The sequence below is a fragment of the Lepisosteus platostomus genome, chromosome 14, assembly GCF_059453375.1.
Source record: "Lepisosteus platostomus isolate fLepPlt1 chromosome 14, fLepPlt1.hap1, whole genome shotgun sequence".
Lineage (NCBI taxonomy): Eukaryota > Metazoa > Chordata > Actinopteri > Semionotiformes > Lepisosteidae > Lepisosteus > Lepisosteus platostomus.
This window is the reverse complement of record NC_142624.1, coordinates 30,689,321-30,707,044: the sequence shown is the minus strand read 5'-3', so window position 1 is coordinate 30,707,044 and position 17,724 is coordinate 30,689,321. Positions and strand designations below refer to the sequence as shown.

At 38.3% G+C, this 17,724-nt stretch overlaps 1 long non-coding RNA gene across 1 annotated transcript in view; it reads right to left on the bottom strand.

Moving 5' to 3' along the window:
• The window catches only part of LOC148649211 (uncharacterized), a 24,527-nt gene extending 6,803 nt beyond the window's left edge, over nt 1–17,724 (bottom strand). The window contains exons 1-2 of the long non-coding RNA XR_015926306.1: nt 17,419–17,724; nt 16,492–16,632 (exon numbers count right to left, since the gene is read on the bottom strand). This is a non-coding gene — a long non-coding RNA (uncharacterized LOC148649211). The remainder of the gene's footprint in view (nt 1–16,491; nt 16,633–17,418) is intronic.

The following is a 17,724-nucleotide window of genomic DNA, read 5'->3' as shown; positions in this document are numbered from 1 at the left end:
TATTATTTTGTACTCCCAGACAGCCAGCAGAAGAATCATTAAGTTTGGAGTGCAATAAGGGTTAGGGCTCTGGACCTCAGACAGAGCAGTCTTACAGTAGGTTGAATCTAAGGTGGGATGTTGCATTTATACCCATGAGCAAGGTACTGTTCTTCACACAGTTTGCTCTAGCAAATGCCTTGCTAATATCAATACGATTTCATGGTAAAAGGAATGAACATTGAAAATGTCTCTCAGTCAGCAGGTTGGCCTGATGACCCTTGCTACAGTATAATCTTTGCTGTTGTCTCCATGACTGGAAAAACGTGGTACTTAGGTCTTTAGAAAAGAAGTCATTAATGTAAAAATGTATTGCTTTTTTCATCACTATCTTGTGCTCCTATTCTACCACTTTGTTAGTTTGTGAGCCTTCAACCTTGTTTCCCCTTTCCTTTTGAGAACCATAGAATTTTCTTGCATCTTTTTATAGCCTTTTTATCCACGATCAGTAAATGTATGATTTATATGGCACCATCTAATGGACTTTTAAACATTTTAGCTAGCCACCTCCCCAAAACTGTCAGAAGCATATGTAGAAAAAAATATTCAAATGACTTTCAAAGGGTTTTAGTCTTGATTTCCATCTCGATGCACTTTTAGGAAGCACATTACTCATTTATTTTGCTTCTTAAGAGAACTGAAAATCACAGTTTACAGATAGAAGATGAATCCAATATGAAGGAATGTGGAAAGTTATAACTCTGTTAAAGATATAAATCACCATTTGTTGTTGAATTTTAAACAAACGCTTAAAATACCTTACATAGGGTCAAGTTTTTAAGAATACGTTATTTACAGTATTGCTAATCTTATTGTAGTGAAAATGTCTGTGGGTGTGACGTGCTTAAACGTTGATGATAAAATGCAAGCTTGTACTACATTCTTAGTCAGGCCATGATGAAACTTGTGGGTTTGGATGGAAAACCAAAAACCAGCCTACAGAAGGTTAACTAACTGGAACATGAAATCTACAGATTTTATTAAAAGATTTAATAAAACTATAATATACATTTACATTGTTCTATTCCTAATTTATTCAATTTTTTATAATGCTTTAACATAAAATAGAAGTCCTTGTTATTTTTTTCATGTCCACATGATAAGGAATAGCCAGAGCTGTGTTTTTCATTTCTCACGTCAACAGCTTCAGCTACAATCCCTATTACTCAACACAGGGAAGAGTGAGGTGGTGTACTTCCATATTTTTTAAAAACCCAGCCTCATATATGAGAAGTTCAATACCAATTGGAGGAGAGGCACAGAGGTGCAAGGAGGCCCAGGAGACCACAGGGGTCACTGTGCCAAGTAAAGCCAAAAGCACTGCGGTCAACTAATCTAATCCCAACTAATCCCACCCTACCCTCAACGGAGCTTAGCCAGTTGTGTGCTGCCACCTGGGGAATGCCAGATAGAATTGGATATTGACTTAACTCAATCTTGAACCAGTGATCATAAGACAGAACCTGTGCTTGGGAAAGTGACATCTTTTGGTTGATGCATCTTTTATGCAGCTAAACGTTTTTTTGAAGGAACATAGCTGCTAATACTGTGAATCCTTGGAACACCTTTGCCTAGAAAGCATTGAGACAAATGCTTTCTAAGGTCCATACCTTCAATCATGGCAAATGGGCCAACTGTTTTGTTTTAGAAGTTGTGCGTGTACAGTATGTTGGAGCCCATACAACCTGGGTCTAGATGCTGTTTAGGATTTAGTTCAATCTGGACTTTCATATAGTACTGTCAGGATGAGATAAAGCATGATCATTCATCTAATCACACTGTGGTGTCCTACTACTGTATATGTTTATCAGATTAGGGCTGAAATTCAATCAATAATCTTGCATTAAATCCATGAGTTCAGTACCTCTACAGTCAGTCAATTAATTTACTGCACATAGGAAAATAAGAAAGGTTACAAGCAAAGGAGGACAATTGCTGCATCCATCTTTCCTGTTAGTTAGAAGCTAATGGATCCAAAGATTTCATCCTTTTCTTTAAAGAAGTCAGAGTATTAGCCCCAACATGGCCGGGTAGTTGGTGCCATATGTGCAAAAAAAGTATTTCTGTTTCTTATGTTTACAATTTCTTCCCATAATTTCCAATCGTATTGCATACTTCATGTGTTACTGTTTTGAATCTTTTTCCCCAAGGTCTCAGATTTACCCTGGCCTTGATTTATTTTGTTTTGTAAAGACTGTTTCAGAGTCCAAACAATACATTAAATAAATATCACCAAAAAAACGTCAAGCTTCATTCACAGAAATGTGATGAGGAGGTGTTTGTTGTTGACATGGTAGCAGATTACTTGATGTGTGGCTCCTCCACATTTGCAGTTAACATGTTTGATCTTTTGATTTTGCTAGAAAGTAATATTTCCTTTATGTACTTTGTTTCCGATGTTAAACTAGCCTATTCATACATGTTCATAAATTGCAACAGCTTGAAACTCATTCATATCTGGGGGATTTGGAAGTGTGCATGTTTACAAAATCAAATTATAAGTATGCATTAAGTTCTCTACACAATGTGAAAAAAAGGAAAGTGGGAGCATTTAGATGTAATCTACCTGAAAGAAAAACAAGCAATACTCTGCTTTCTCTCAATAGGCTTTTACTGTAACAAATAAACTAATAAACCTTTTAATTGAAAATTCTTCACATATTCTGTTATTTACTCTGATGTATAAAACAACAATCTATTATTAGTAAGAGCACACCTCTGATGACTGGGAAAAGACCTGACAAATATCATCCTGACCAAACAGCCCAGAAGAGGGAGCCTCAGATTTGATAGTTGCTCTGCTTTTCACAGTATGTTCTTCACCATACTGTTGGTCAGATATTGCAGGTTGCAAGCTATTTATTTTTACATATCTGTAGTAATTAATTTGAAAAAAGACAGTAATTATTCTTAGACCAAACTGAAGTTTTCTTGTGACTAAGATGTTTTATTGCGAATGATTTGGAAATAGAGTACAGGGCTGAATCAGTACCAGCTACAGAAATTAAACAGAAACAACAGTATACACAGCATAGTTTATCTAAAGAAAATTACTCCAATCATTTTATAAGAAGACTTATAAAATGTGTTAGCTAAGCCCAACATGTTTTATTTATCTGATCTGACTTTTAGCAAGCACTGCGATGGACTCATGTCCCATCCAGGTTGTATCCCGTTGCATGCTGGGATAGTTTCTGGCTACCCCACAAAAATGAATGTGCACAATTATGTTTCATCTTGGAGGTAATATAGAGCTTGACTAGAATCTCATTCTGTTGACCCTGTTCAGTCAAAAGCCTAGGATAGATACAGTATATCAATGACTAAATTTCATATTTGAATGACCCATGGGCTTTAAAGAAACCTTTGATCTCAGAATTTTCAAAATAACAATATACAGTATTGTGAAATGTTTATCTTACTTCAGTCAGCTGTAATTCTATTGCCCCCAGGACACGTGTTTTGTTGAGGAGAATCAGGAGCACTTGTTCTGGAGCTGCCCCTTTGCCAAAGCGGTGTGGGCCAGAATTAACAAAACTTTTCAACTCCTGAGAGTGGGAGTGGTGCTCCGTTACCAGTGCATCCTGCTGGGGCTGGTACCATCTGATCGGACAAGGGGACACAGTTCCTGCTGTGGCTGCTGTTGTCCCTGATAAAACGCAAGGAACACTCTCATCTGGCACAACACAGAGTAAGGAGCGAGGGAGCTGGATATGAGGGTCCTCGCAGACCTCAGAAGGAGGACGAAGCGCGACGTCGCCTAATGGGGCTTCCCCATGGCGATGGACTCTTTAATTGAACAAATCTGGCCCCACCATCCACTTGCACTGATTGAAAATGGACAATCACATCTTTCTGAAAGTTTCTATTTGATGGTAGTTTCAAAATGTGTTAGCACGTGTACAGATTGTGAGAATGTTTACTGTTTTGAGATGTTTTTCTGTGAAATAAAGTTTATTTTGCTAGAAAAAAAATCCATTGCTTCTAGTCATCAAGAACAATGAAAGCTTTTCAAACCATTCAGAAACATGTTTCTTCAAAATAAATAATATAAGTTTATTTATAACCTTAGCATACTTTGGTTTTGAGTCTTAATTTAACATTTGTGAAGGAGAACAGTGTAGAAAAATAAAACATATATATGTTTAAAACAAACAGATGTATTTACTATATTTACTATACAGATGTATTTTGTACACTAAACCTTTACTTTAACACAACTGGACCTAAGAACTGAAAGTCTAGGTTGAGACACATGACTCCAGCATGCATCAAAGTGTCTACTGAGACAATTCTAATACAAATGGCAATTATTAATGAATCTTTTTGCTTCTGTGGCCATTGAGCTGAGCCTGTTAATGGGGAATCTAAAATCAACATCTGCGTTCTGTATATCTCAGTTAACAAGGGGTTCACAAGACAGGGGTTGCCTTGAGATCCATGGATTGGAGAATTGCAAATGTAATGCCTATCCATGAAAATGGTGACAAAACCAAATTAGGTAGTTCTAGACAATTAAGTCTGAACGTCTATTACAAGGTTATGGAAATAATTATTAGAACTAAACTAGAGGATCACTGTGAGGGAGTGAGAAGTGAAATTAAAAATAAGCCTCCTATTTAGGAGAAGGACCGGGTTTAAATGCCATTCACCTGGGCTAGTTGAATACCTGGCTTCCAAAATGGAGTGAGATTCCACATGAGAGAGAGGAGCAGATAGGATAGGATCTGTGTGGATCTGGCCACTCCCCTAGACTAATAGGAAGGCGTATAAGACCAGCCAGGAGAAAAAAGGTTTCTTTCTGTCTCTAGGCTTCAGCGTGGAAGAAAGGGAAGGGAGCACTGACGAGGGTGGTCTCAGTGGCAATGGGCTGGGTTGAGCTGGCTCACAGGCTTGTGGGATGCTTGAAAAAACTACTGTATATCAAACAAAAATAGTAGTTCGTTGGGCCCGAAGTGTGCAGCCGTGGAACTGGGTTGGGCAGCTTGTCTGGGGCTGACGTGTGGTGTTAGCAGTGTATCTTTCCTATAGCTGGGAGTCTAGGTAGCATAGCTGGTGTTCTGAGTACTCCAGGTGTTTACTATCAGCAGATGTGTGCGGTCTCTGAGGGAGAAAGTTTGAGAAATAAGAGAACATAAACCGGCTGTTGCTGTGTCCGGTGCACAAGTGGTGATTAAAGACAACAGTGTCCCTGACCAGATGAGGATCAGCTGGTATAGAATTGAAGAGTGACTTGTTAGCAAAGATGGTGTTTGTGGGGAAGACAAGTGAATAGTTGAAACAAGAAGGGCTGATCGAGTTAGTGATTTAATTACTGAAGTAAATTAAGTATAATTGGGTGACATGGAGTGAGTTAATAAAAAATTGTGAAACTTCAAGTATAGAGCAATTAAACCCAAGATCATGCAGCAGGGGACAATATGAGCTAGGCACCCAGTAATGTTTTGTCTGTTAGAATAAATGACAGGCTACTGCAAAATTGTGTAAAAATTATTAAATTCTGTAAAATTAAGGTGACGACTGGTTGGGTGGCAATTATAGTTGAGAAAATACTGCTGTTGCCATAATCACATCTATGGAAATGGGATACTAGAGGTTACTCAATATGAATTTGGAAAAGGTAGGTCTTGGTTAACTAACTTGTACTTTGCTTGCTTTGAGAAAGCAACAGCTGTGATACTGACAGATCCTGCTGCTGTGGGGAGCAGGCAGAGATTTGTTTTCATAAGGTGAACACACAGGCTGGGTGAGACAGCAGAAAGAACCAGGAAAAACAGTACACGCGAGGGAGCGTGGTGCTGTAGCAGGCTGGGGAAACAGAGTGTGGACCAGGCAAAACACAGTCCAGGGCTGTGGTCCAGGAACATAGCAAGATTCATAACCCGGCAGCAGGTAAACAAGCCAAAAGTATAGGGAAACACTGTCCAGAGACGTAAACCAGAAACATTCAAAGCCAGGGAATACAGTATAATGTACCAAGGGTAATCCAAAGGACAAAGACGAGACGAAGCAGTGTCGAGGGTCCAAACCAAGCAGGGAACCAGGGAATGTGAGCACTTGAGGCTATGCAGTGCGTGACTGTATACCAGAGTGCTGACAACTCGGAGCCTTCCTGAAGTATTCTGCACCACTGCATCAGGCATGGATAGAAATTGCTCGCAGGTGAAGCAGATATCCTGGTGGAATGCATTTCCAGGGTAACTGGCACTGAGAGACAGGTGGGATGCTGGCTACCATTGCAAACACTAGCTCACTCTGCAGCTTTGAGCTGGGGGTGAACCTAACAAATAGAGGATACAATATGGTGTATTTAGGTTTTCAGAAATAAAAGTAAGTGACTGAGTTTTCAGTTTTCCAGTTGCTCTGCTGTACATCCCCATCCTTGCTTATGATCACAAGCTTTGAGCACTGACTGCAAGAATGAGATCATGGGTGTAAGCAGCAAAAAAGAGGGTTTCTCTGTAGGGTTGCTGGGTTTACTCTTTGTGACAGGGTGAGGAGATTGGCAATCCGGGAGGATGATGGAGTAGTCACTGCTCCTCTGAATTGATAAGGGCCTGTTGAGGTGGTTCGGGCATCTGGTGAGGATGATCCCTGAGCACCTTCTGCTGAAGGTGGAGTGGGTATTGTCCACTAGGATGTGACCCTGAGGCAGGCCCAGGCCACACTGGTGGGATTATATCCAGCTGGGCTGGAGACACCTGGAAATCCCCCACGAGGAGCTGGAAACGGTTGCTGGGAGGGAACTCTGTTCAGACCTGCTCAGCCTGTTATCACCACAACCCTCAGCTGAAGCAAATGGCTTAGAAAATGGATGAATGGCTAAATTTTCAGAAGAAAGGCATTTGATAATGTTCCTCTTAAAACTTAAATTCATAGATTGCAGGCTTCAGGCAGGTGAGAAAATGTGTATCTCTATATAGAACTAATAGAAAACAGACGACAGGTAAGGCATGACTAATCAAAATCGGGTAACTTGATCAGTGGAGTACTGCAAGGATCTGTACTAGGACCATTAATCTAATTTCTGAATGATAAAGTTTGTAAACTAGTGAAGTTACCAAAATAAGACTAAAACCAATGTAGAATTGGCAAATGGTTTAAGAAACGCGTACAATTCAAACTCTTGGCAAGCTGAGCACTTAATGTTAAATTCTTAAATGTCTTACAGGTATATAGTGTATATATATATAAGTAAAACTGCGAGTTTAAAAGAAAGAGGCTTATGTATTTGATTATACATTGACTTTTTCTATATACCATGTGAGGAAGCAATATAATATGGCAAACAATTTTATGATATAAGAGTTATGTATGTTGTTAATGTATGGAAAAATATTGCAGTAGTAATATTTGGTTTCCTTCTCGACGGATGGCTCTTGAGGCCTCAGCACATTGCAATGAATAGTAAAAAACTATGCACCAGAAACCATCTAACAAATCTTACTCACACTAAACACTTATTCTAAACTAGCCCTGCACCAGGTACCCACATAATAAACGAACCCCATGAAAATGTTTCTCAGCCATTCTTCATATGGGATTAATTCACCGATTGTTTTTTTTTTACCAATTGTCTAGTTCATCAATAAAACACATGAATCTATGTACAACCAATAAAGACCTTGACAACCTCTATTGGTAGGTCCGCTGAAACTATTCTTATTACTGCTAGATGTGATACTTTATGGGACTTGAGGGAATACAATTTCACAGAATAAAGAAGTTGAACCTTTTTAATTTTGAATAGAGATGGTAACTAGTGGACCTGATCCAAGTATTCAAAATCCTGAAAGGTACTGACAAAGGCAGTTAGTAGACTTGGTCAGAATAAACTGTGAAACAGGAACCAGAGGACACAAGCTGAAACTACTTGCAGGGACACCTTAAATGGACAACAGATGGCACTTTGTGACAGGCCATCTGCCAGTGTCTGTTTAGGATGCTGTGGGGAACTGAAGGTTTGATGAACTGCAACTATGGACGATTCTGTTTATATGGCCAGTTAGGCTTCTTTAAAGCAGACTGCATGGACTCAAACCACAGGCTGACAACGATGGCTCTCTCAGGGAGTGAGAGAAAAAGAGTACAGCTTCTTTTATAGCAACAGTGTGTGTTGATGGAGAAACCTCCTAAACCTGCTATGAATTTGCATTAATGTGTGATGCAGGTTGGTCTAGTGTGAAAGAGACACAGGAAGATGCAGGAGGGTTATATGTAGGCTGGCCAGGTAAGAGAGGAAGTTATGGCAGCTATGTTTTTGCTTGTGCTCACCAGAGACACAATGCGGCTTAGCCAAGGGGTGACAACTACTGAGGTGCTGAGCTGGCATAGTGTGTTATGCAGTGTGACTGTTGCCAGAAGAGTCCGTTTGTGCACGGACTGTGACTGGAATGGTGTCGACTTTTTCAATGGATTCTGCCTGGAGTGAGTGGAAGCTGACTTTAACAGGAAAGACTGTTTCCTGGCTGAAATAACAGTGATGTGGCATGGCTTGAGAGGATACTAACTGTAGGCTGCAGCAACCCATGTGTGATTGGGTGATGGGTGTACTGGGGAGAAAGTGGAGAGTAGGCATGGCCTGGATAGCACAGACGCTCAGCATGAACACCATGCAGGAAGACAGCATGTGGAGAAGACTTCCAGTATTCCCTGAAGGGGAAACTATGTGTGAGATCCAGGGTCCTGGAGGGGTTCCAACAACCAGAACGTTCAGATGGAAAAGGGGTTTCTGGACTGCCAGTGATATGGGTCTTGTCTTAGTCACTCAGGCGTGACAAGACAAGTGGGTCTTCTCCTTGCAGTTTGAGTTTAAAAGTTGTAGAGTTGTACAGTTTTGCCTCAAAGTTTTTAATGTCATGTATTTTGGGTTCTATCTAGATATTCAATTCGGTGCAATAATTTTGGAATAGATCCTTTTATGGGGTTTTCACTGTCTGTAGTGTGAATAACAAAGTGTTACGATAGGTTGGTGGAAGGTATATGGGTGTTCTTCTCTTTATGCTGTTAAGAATTAACGTTTGTCTGCACTGGTTTCCTTTTACCAATACACTATTGTAAACGTAATGAAGGTAATAAATTCTTGTGGAAATCTACATGCAAGTAAAGAGATTTTGCAGGAAGCTTTAGGAATGTGATGTTGTACTGTTACTAGTCAGAAAACAAATTAAGTGGAAAGAAAATTGGTGAACAGAAAGTAAATGTGTAAACATTTGAGCAGTAAGGCAATATTTTATCTTCAGTGTGGAATTATACTCTACTTGTGCCTGTAAAGCAACAATATACAGTATAAAACTTGAAAAAAACTTCACATCTTTACTTGCTGCTTCATACTAAATATCACATAAAAATGCATTGTTTTTGAGAACTTTATCAGTTGTTTATTTAGCCCTTGCAAGGCGTATATCTAAGATTTTGACTGCTTTTGTAGTATTTTACTAGAAATACTGGAACATGTAATAGGGTTTTAAAGTAAAACAGATCAGGACATATATACATATAGTACCAAATAAACATTTCTTATATTTCCTTTCTTCTGCACAGATCTGTCAAATTCATGTCTAAATCTGTATAAGTGCTCTTATCAAACCCAGATGGAGACAATAGGCAAATTTTTACAGCACATACATTTTTAATTAAAAGAAAATGAGGTGTGGTAATATAGAGGATGCAGTAAGGTTCAATGTTTTATACTTTATCAGTTAGATATTTACTATATAAACTAAATCTACTGTATAAGCATTTTCTTTAACAGGTTTACAATTGACTCATAATTGACTTGTATGTTATAAAAGATCAGAAAAATGTTTTAAAATAACATTAATAGCATGCTTTATGTTTGCATTTCATGAATGAAAAGACAATTAGATCAATATAAATGGATTTTGTTCGTATTTTTGATCTAACAGATTCACATCTCTATAACATACACAAGATAAGTATTTACTGGTCATTCAGTTTTAAGCATTTTGTGGCAAAGTGATACCTTTTCAAGAAACTCACCTCATTAAAGACCTCTATTTTAAACTTAAAACTGCAATGCATGATTGCTTATTTAATTCTTCAAATAATTACTACATATTAAAAGCAGAACTGCAGGTCAGCAGAGAGTCTGTTGATTTTACACTCTTCTAGGCTTAATATGAAAACTGCCTCTTTTGATTCTAGGGACCCCCTGGACACATGAAAAACCCTCACCAGAAACGTTGCACACCCAAGAAAAACAATATGTAGCAAATTCATACTCGCTTGACCTCCATTATGCTTGATATAAGAATGTATAGTTTGTTAAACCACATTTTAATGTGAAACTTAATAAAGTGATTTTAAGAAGTAAAAATAATAATCTGGACATAATTAAACTAAGAGGAGCTAGTAACAGAAAAATAAGTTATATGCGCTGGGGGTGGAGATAGGGTATTCTCTGAGACTGTAACCCTAAGTACTGATTTATTGATGCTATGCTGTCTGTTTTAAGCCGCAGACAAAAGCAAAGGACAGCATAATTTGTTTCTGTAAGAACTCAACAAAAATAAACAAACAAACTTGGGATAAAGGAAATGTGAGAAGCTCATGGCATTAAAACAAACTGCCTTTGTATAAACAGATGAGTTTATCAAATCTGAAAGTCTGTTCTTCATGCACAAACACTGCCGCAATCTGATTGCATGGAATCTGATGCTGAATATTCTGACTGCTGAAAGCAGTACTATGTCAAGGACTTACTAAACTGCCTAAAGCAAGTCTTTTTAACAGGGGGCGTAGTAAAAGGTATTTGTCCCCTTAGGCTATTAAATTTTATCTGACAAAAGGTATTTTTTTCCTCCAGACAGGAAACCAAGCTGTCCTCATAACATTAATCCAAGTACCCATCATGTGCCTTAGAAAAGAATTTTAATTACCTACAAGCAGTCCAAGAACAGACATTGTTTTGAGTTAAAAAAAAAAACAGCCAATATTAAAACACCTGAGTGTTTTCTAGGAGGATCTAATTTCACTATCATCATTATATGTGTAATTCCTGGGGTAGGATATATTTTGTAAATAAAATTAAAAAGACTACATTTTCCTGTTGAGCTAAAATGGCAGTTGTGACCCGTCACAACCAGATTAAGTCTTGGAAATGTTCCCCAAGGAACTTCGCAGAATCCCATGTGAATTAATCTCTTCTGCAACAATCCAATCCACCAGGATGCACAGACTGGTGATGTCTTGTGCATTTGGGAAATGATTAACATTAATGTTTTGATATATTATCTGCTCCTGATGTAAACTTTTATTGCAAATTATTATTTTTTACCATTTTAAAGTTTATATTTAAGTTCTACATGGAGTATTATACTTTTAATAAATAAAGGTGAACCAAAAATATATGCTTTCATTTCAACCACAGTTGTGCAGCAAAAGCCTTCATTTGGTCACTTGTGGAGAGAAAGGGCATGCCGTTCTCTCAGGTGTTCATGGTCATCATACATTACATAATGGTTGCTGGCTGACCTATGTGCCCTCCATTAGTACTGGGGCAGCAAAGACAAAACTATTATTTTTGCTTTTGCAGTCAAGCACTTTGTTTTTTTAATCATGATATTAATATGAATGACAGATACAATAAGGTTTATTTCTGTGTCATTACATGCATACAACTGATTATGCAAAAACATACATTTTATTAAACCCATTGTTTTCAAGTGAGCATACTGTACTTATTAGAACACATCAGTCTCAAGGTCAATATTTGGTTGTACATCCCTTGAGGCGATAATTGCACGATGTGGGCAACAGCAAAGGTCTTCAGTCAAGACCTTAATCAGCTAGAACATATTAGAAGGAGAACATTATGTACTGTATTCAACTCAAAAAAGGCCATATAAGCCCAGGTCGTTATTCTACATTGCATGTCCTAATACGTATGGTCACTTAAAATCATTGTGTAATGTACTGTAGTTGTTGGTCATCCCCTGTTTACTTTCATCTTCCATAATTTGCAAATTGGGGTAATTCAATAACATGCAATGAGCGTTTACTTACAGATATACAGTATACGGCTAATATATGACTCCAGGCAGCAGAAGCAGAGTGAGGAAAGTAGTGTGATTTCACATGAGAGTTACATTAGGCAGTTCTCAAGTTCAACAGAAAAAGCTGCTCTGAAAATATACTGTATGAAAGTGATATTTCTAATTTGTCATAAAGCATGTTCCCATTTTCTGTAAAGAGTTTGATTGCACTTGACAGCAGTAGCCTACTCTACTTCAGGAGCCTTATACAGAAAGTGGTGGCAGAATACAAGTTTATTGCATTGACAGGGCCACCACTTACACATTCCTGACACACTATCTGTGTTAGAAACTCGTGGTGCTCATGAGCTCATAAGCTGTCATGGTGCTTTTGCAGGGATCAGTTGAGACAACCCCCGTGGAGCATGCAGTCGACTCTGAGCCTTCAATCTCTTTCACACCCCTGAGCACCTCAGTCACACAACAAAGGCATATCAAACCCACCGTGCCATGCTCTCTGTCCCCAGACAGGGGGGCATTTGAGAATTTTCATAAACCCCAGGGACTTACATCATTGCAACCGGCTCATTCTTCACAAGGTGTTCTGTTACACCTGCAAACACTCAAAGAAAGAATGTCTGGTGACTGAGCCACAATATGACCGAGATTATACTCTTTCTGTTTTTCAGCTGTGTTCCAAAATGTAATAGGACACAGTTACATCTCTGTTGCTTATTGTAGCTGGTGACTGATGCTGTGTGAACTAAGGTGTGGTTTGCAGTTTGCTCTTCTATTATCATCAAGGATAATGTCCATCAGATTTATGAATTTTTGGATAAATAAAGAGGCTAATTCTCTTGATGCACACATTCTTGAACAGTTTTTGAACTAAGGAATGAGATGAACAGACCCAAATTGGTCTCCTTCTCCTTTCTCCACTGATACCAGTCCATCTTGGTATCAGGTCAATGGCTCTTGAAGTTGCACATCCCTTGATGGACAAGGTGATACTGCATTGTGTGGCCAAAAGCTTTCTTATTCCAGTTGTTGTTGATAGTTCCACACTTGACAGTGACCTTGAGTGTATCCTTAACCTTTTCCTTTGATGCCTACTAAGTGCTGGTTAAAAGAGAGATGAGAGAACAGAACCTGGAGAGAGTGACATCCAATCCCATTTTACCTTGTGAGTTAATATCTAATGGTGCTGTTAGACATTTGCATGTCCTGTAACATTTGCAGGTGGCTGCGGATCTTTGGTTTCTACTCTCTATTTCAGAACATCAAATATCTGCTCAGTACACTTTGACTGTCCAGGACATGTTTGAGCAGTATTTTTCTGACATTTCTTGAACAGTCTCTTAACAGCTGAAAGCAAACCTCACATTCTCCAGATATCTCCAGTTTGCTCTGGCTATCTTTCTTTTAAGAAGATGTTCACCGCCTTTGAAAATATACAGCTTTTTGTGAATCTCCATTTCATAAACTGTAAACTGGAGCCTATTCTGACCTGCATCTGCTATCATAACCAGCAGTCCTATACTTAAACACCGAACCAACTATTTCAGTCTTAGGGGTTGTCTATTAACTGGGTTCAGATATGTATATGGCGTTCTTTCCAAAAATTTCAATCCAAAATTAAACCACACTCACATTATTGACTTCACACCAGCAGACAATACTGTCTTTCAACCTGCTTAAAACCAGAAAAGCAAGACAGAGCGTCCCTGTCCAAATATACCAATACTAATGAAAAGCTCAGGCTCAGGCTAATTCCTACAGGGCTTTGTTACATCCACTAATTAGATCTACTTATTAAAAAGATTATTTGGCATCTAGGGATACCAATATCTTTGATACATTCTTAAATAAAAAACTATAAAAATCCAGAGAAACATACACATGGAGCAAGAACTGGTTAATGAAGAACAGCATGATATCTTATGGGGCATAAACTCTAATTGGGCCTCTGTACAGTAAGTAGTGGTTTGCACTAGGGATCTGTTTTAGGCCTGTTGCACTTCCTTAAATGTACCGGCGATTAAGATTTTGATATGATTAGGAGGCTATTTTTATTTTTTTTTTTGAATAAGGGCAGCACAGGGATGCAGTAGTTAGCATTTCTGCTTCGTAGCGCTGGGACCCTGGGTTCAATTCTGGACCTGGGGTGCTATCTGTGTGGAGTTCTCCCCATGTTTTCATGTGTTTTCCTTGGGTGCTCCAGTTTCCTCCAACAATCAAAAAACATACTGGGTGGTTAATTGGCTTCTCTGAAAACTGACCCTGGCGTGAATGTGTCTGTGTGTCTGCCCTGTGATTGACTGGTGTTCTGTCCACGCTGCACCCTGCCTTGCTTCCCGGGATAAATTCGGGCTCCCCCATGACCCTGAGCTGGTTAGAAGATAGTTCAAGTAAGGAGCTGCATCAGCCTGCGTAGGCTGCAAAGGAACAAGTAAAGGTTTATTCCATGCTGAAAAGAGAAGACAAGAAACACAACATTTTGGCTGTGGAGCCTTTTTCAGGTGTGATCCCCTCTTTTCAGCATGGAATAAACCTTTACCTGCTTCCCTGGTTAGAGGATGGATGGACAGTGGTAAAAGAAACAGAAAGGCAGCAAGGGAAATATAAAAAGATTTAGACAAAATTATGGATTTTGATCATTACAAAGTGATCCATGCAGATGGAAGGAACATGTACTGTAATATACTGTACATTTCATGTGAGTGGTTCTGAACTGCAGAAAGCTACACATACAGTAAAAGGGGTCAGGGTGTTTATGCTGAATCTGGGCTTTCATCAACAGAATGTAGGGAAAGAATGAAAAACCAAAAAAAATGCTTGTGCATTCAGCAGCATTTAAATCCGTGGAAGCTGCCCACAAACTTTACAATGACCGAGAAAGCATTTACAGTAGCTGCACTTAGAAAGTTGTGCTCACTTTTGGTCACCATACTATACCACAGAAAGTATATTATAACCGGTGTATATAATCAGTATATTATATATCAAAGGAGTTTTGACCCAAGTATTTGAAATCCTAAGGGGTATATTGTAGATAGGGGCAACCCAGGGGCCTATTTCTTGTGAAATAGCAAAGAAAGTACACACAGTCACAAACAGAACATATAAGTGAATTAAGTACAAGGTGAATTGATTAAGTGCACTTCTTTTTAGAAAGAGTCCTGGGTGTACCCTGGCAGGTGTACTGAGACCCAGACTCTGTACTCTTTAAAAAAAAAAAAACAGATTGAGAAATATTTGGATTCCTTTATAATTAGCCCCTGAACTACAAAATATGAAAAAGGGGATGAATGGTCAACTCAGAACTGTGGGGTGCAACTTTGAAATGAACATAGAATTTGGTATTCTAAATTTAGGTAAAATGTGTGATAAAAAAATCACCCTATACATATTTTTCTACTAATTATGATTCAGCTTTCTCTCCCCATGAATTTCAATACCAGTTGTTAATAGGCACTATAACATCCCAAGCATGGTGATGAAAAATTATTTCACCTAATTTAAAAGTATTATATTGATGACAACTGCTTTTTAATACCTTATCTTGTAATGTATTTATGCATATTTCAATGTTCAATATCACCTATTGGGCAACAGGTTGTGCTTGCAAACAGACTATACACTGTAATTCAGTGTACCTACTTGTTTTTAAAAACAACATCCATTCATAAAAAAAGTATGACATTCATCGAGACAAAAGTGCCTGTATCCTCCTTAACGGTGTTAAAGGGCCAGATATTATTTAACAAATAATTCAAACTTTCTTTAAGTTTCCCACGTAATCTACAGTATGTGAACATATTATGGGCGTCTGTCTAAAATTAAGTTAAATTGACTAAAAGCACATTCCTACACGACTCTTTTGCAATAATGCGCAATTTTGGTATGACAATAACGGAATGAAAACGTATTTATCTAGCACGAAGTATGCAACAGAAATTAAAAGGCAGTTAACAAAAAGATAAATCCACTCTCCTTCGTTAATTTAATTGCTGTTTTTTGACATGTTGCCAAAGGTCGGTTCTGTAGACTATTTTTTAGGAACTGTAGGTGCGGCTACCTCAAATCGGGCTACTGTGGATATTGAGAACTTAATCATTGAAGACTTCTAAAACACACCAAAAGTATTTTTTGACAGGAATAATTTGACCATATACATTAACGACCTACAGTACATATGGAAAATGCCATCATTTATATAATCTACATTCTACGCAACAATATTTAATGTCGTATTAAAGCAACTTTCGTGAGACCTAGGGCACGTTGTAACCAATCACAGGTACATACTGTACTGTATGTAGCGTAAAACACTGCTGAGAGCCTATTCATATTAATCTCCGACCAATTGAACCTCGGTCGCAATAATGCCATCAAAACAGCGGCTGAGCCCAGCAGACACCACAGACTGTAAATTCTCTCTCTTAAGGCACCTTACCCACAACATGTCTGTAATTGCAGCACAAGGCCTCTGGGGGGTTGAGGTCTCGCCGAGAAAGAACAGATGCGTTTCATCTGTGTTCTGTCCTTTTTTCTTTTTTCAACCAGAGAGACGTCTCATCGCTGGCTTCACGTGTGACTAAGCAATAAACATTTCTCCCAATCTTAATGAACGTCACGAATACTGGGCAATGTTCGTGAAGGAAAAGTACAAACTAACCTAAAAAATAACCTAAATGAATACAAAAAGGACACAGCTGATTATGTTAAGGTACAAGTCATACTTTTGTTTTCATGAATCATCTTTCGAGTGTCCTGTTATCATTTTTTGAGGCTCGAGAGATCCGTTTGTGTTTTTCTGTTTTTGTTTTTAATCTAAGTTAATTGTGCCCTTACAGCACGAAGCGTTCTGTGAGTAACATAGTGACATTTTCAATTTTTTGGAGTTAAGCAGAAAGTTTGGATTACACAAAGATAGTTTAGAAATATATGATGCCAAAGAGGGATTCGGGATTTGCCAACACAAATTATTTTCTCAATCAGAACTGAAATTAGTCGTGCCCTTAGAAGACGGATACTATCGAAAATGTATTAAAAAATATATTGTCATTATTATTTAAAAATAAAAGCATTGTTTAAAATCAGCTTTATCCACGTTTTGCTGTGAGCAGATTTTGTATGGAATAAAATAGTTACCAATACCTGTACCAACCTTTAGAGTTTTATCTAAATTTAATGCTCAAATATACAGTACGCTATAATAAGTTATTAACTAAAATAAAAACAACGGTATTTACAGAAATAGGGGGATGAATATCAAGAATTATAAGGTGAAATTTCTAAAGCTGCAATACATCAACAACAATTAATAATTTCAGTACAAGTCAAACAACAGCAGTAACAAAAGCAACAATTGCAGCATTACCGTAGTTGTAGGTCCGAATGAATAAGGAGATCAGATTTTGCTCCTTCGAAGGATATCTTGACATCTCAAATATTTGTAGGGTAACGCTCATAAATAAGACCTTAATACTTTGAGCATATGAGACGTTACCGCGGGCCAGGATTTTTGTGGCGCTAACAGCGTACGGAGATACCTGTACAAGCAGGCTGTGTGCATTTACAGTGCGTGCACCTGTATGAACTGGAGCAACAGTGCTGTTGCTGAAAGCACAAGGCTCGCTCACTTTCTAACTAAACTACATAGTCGTGCCCCTTTATCTACGGGATC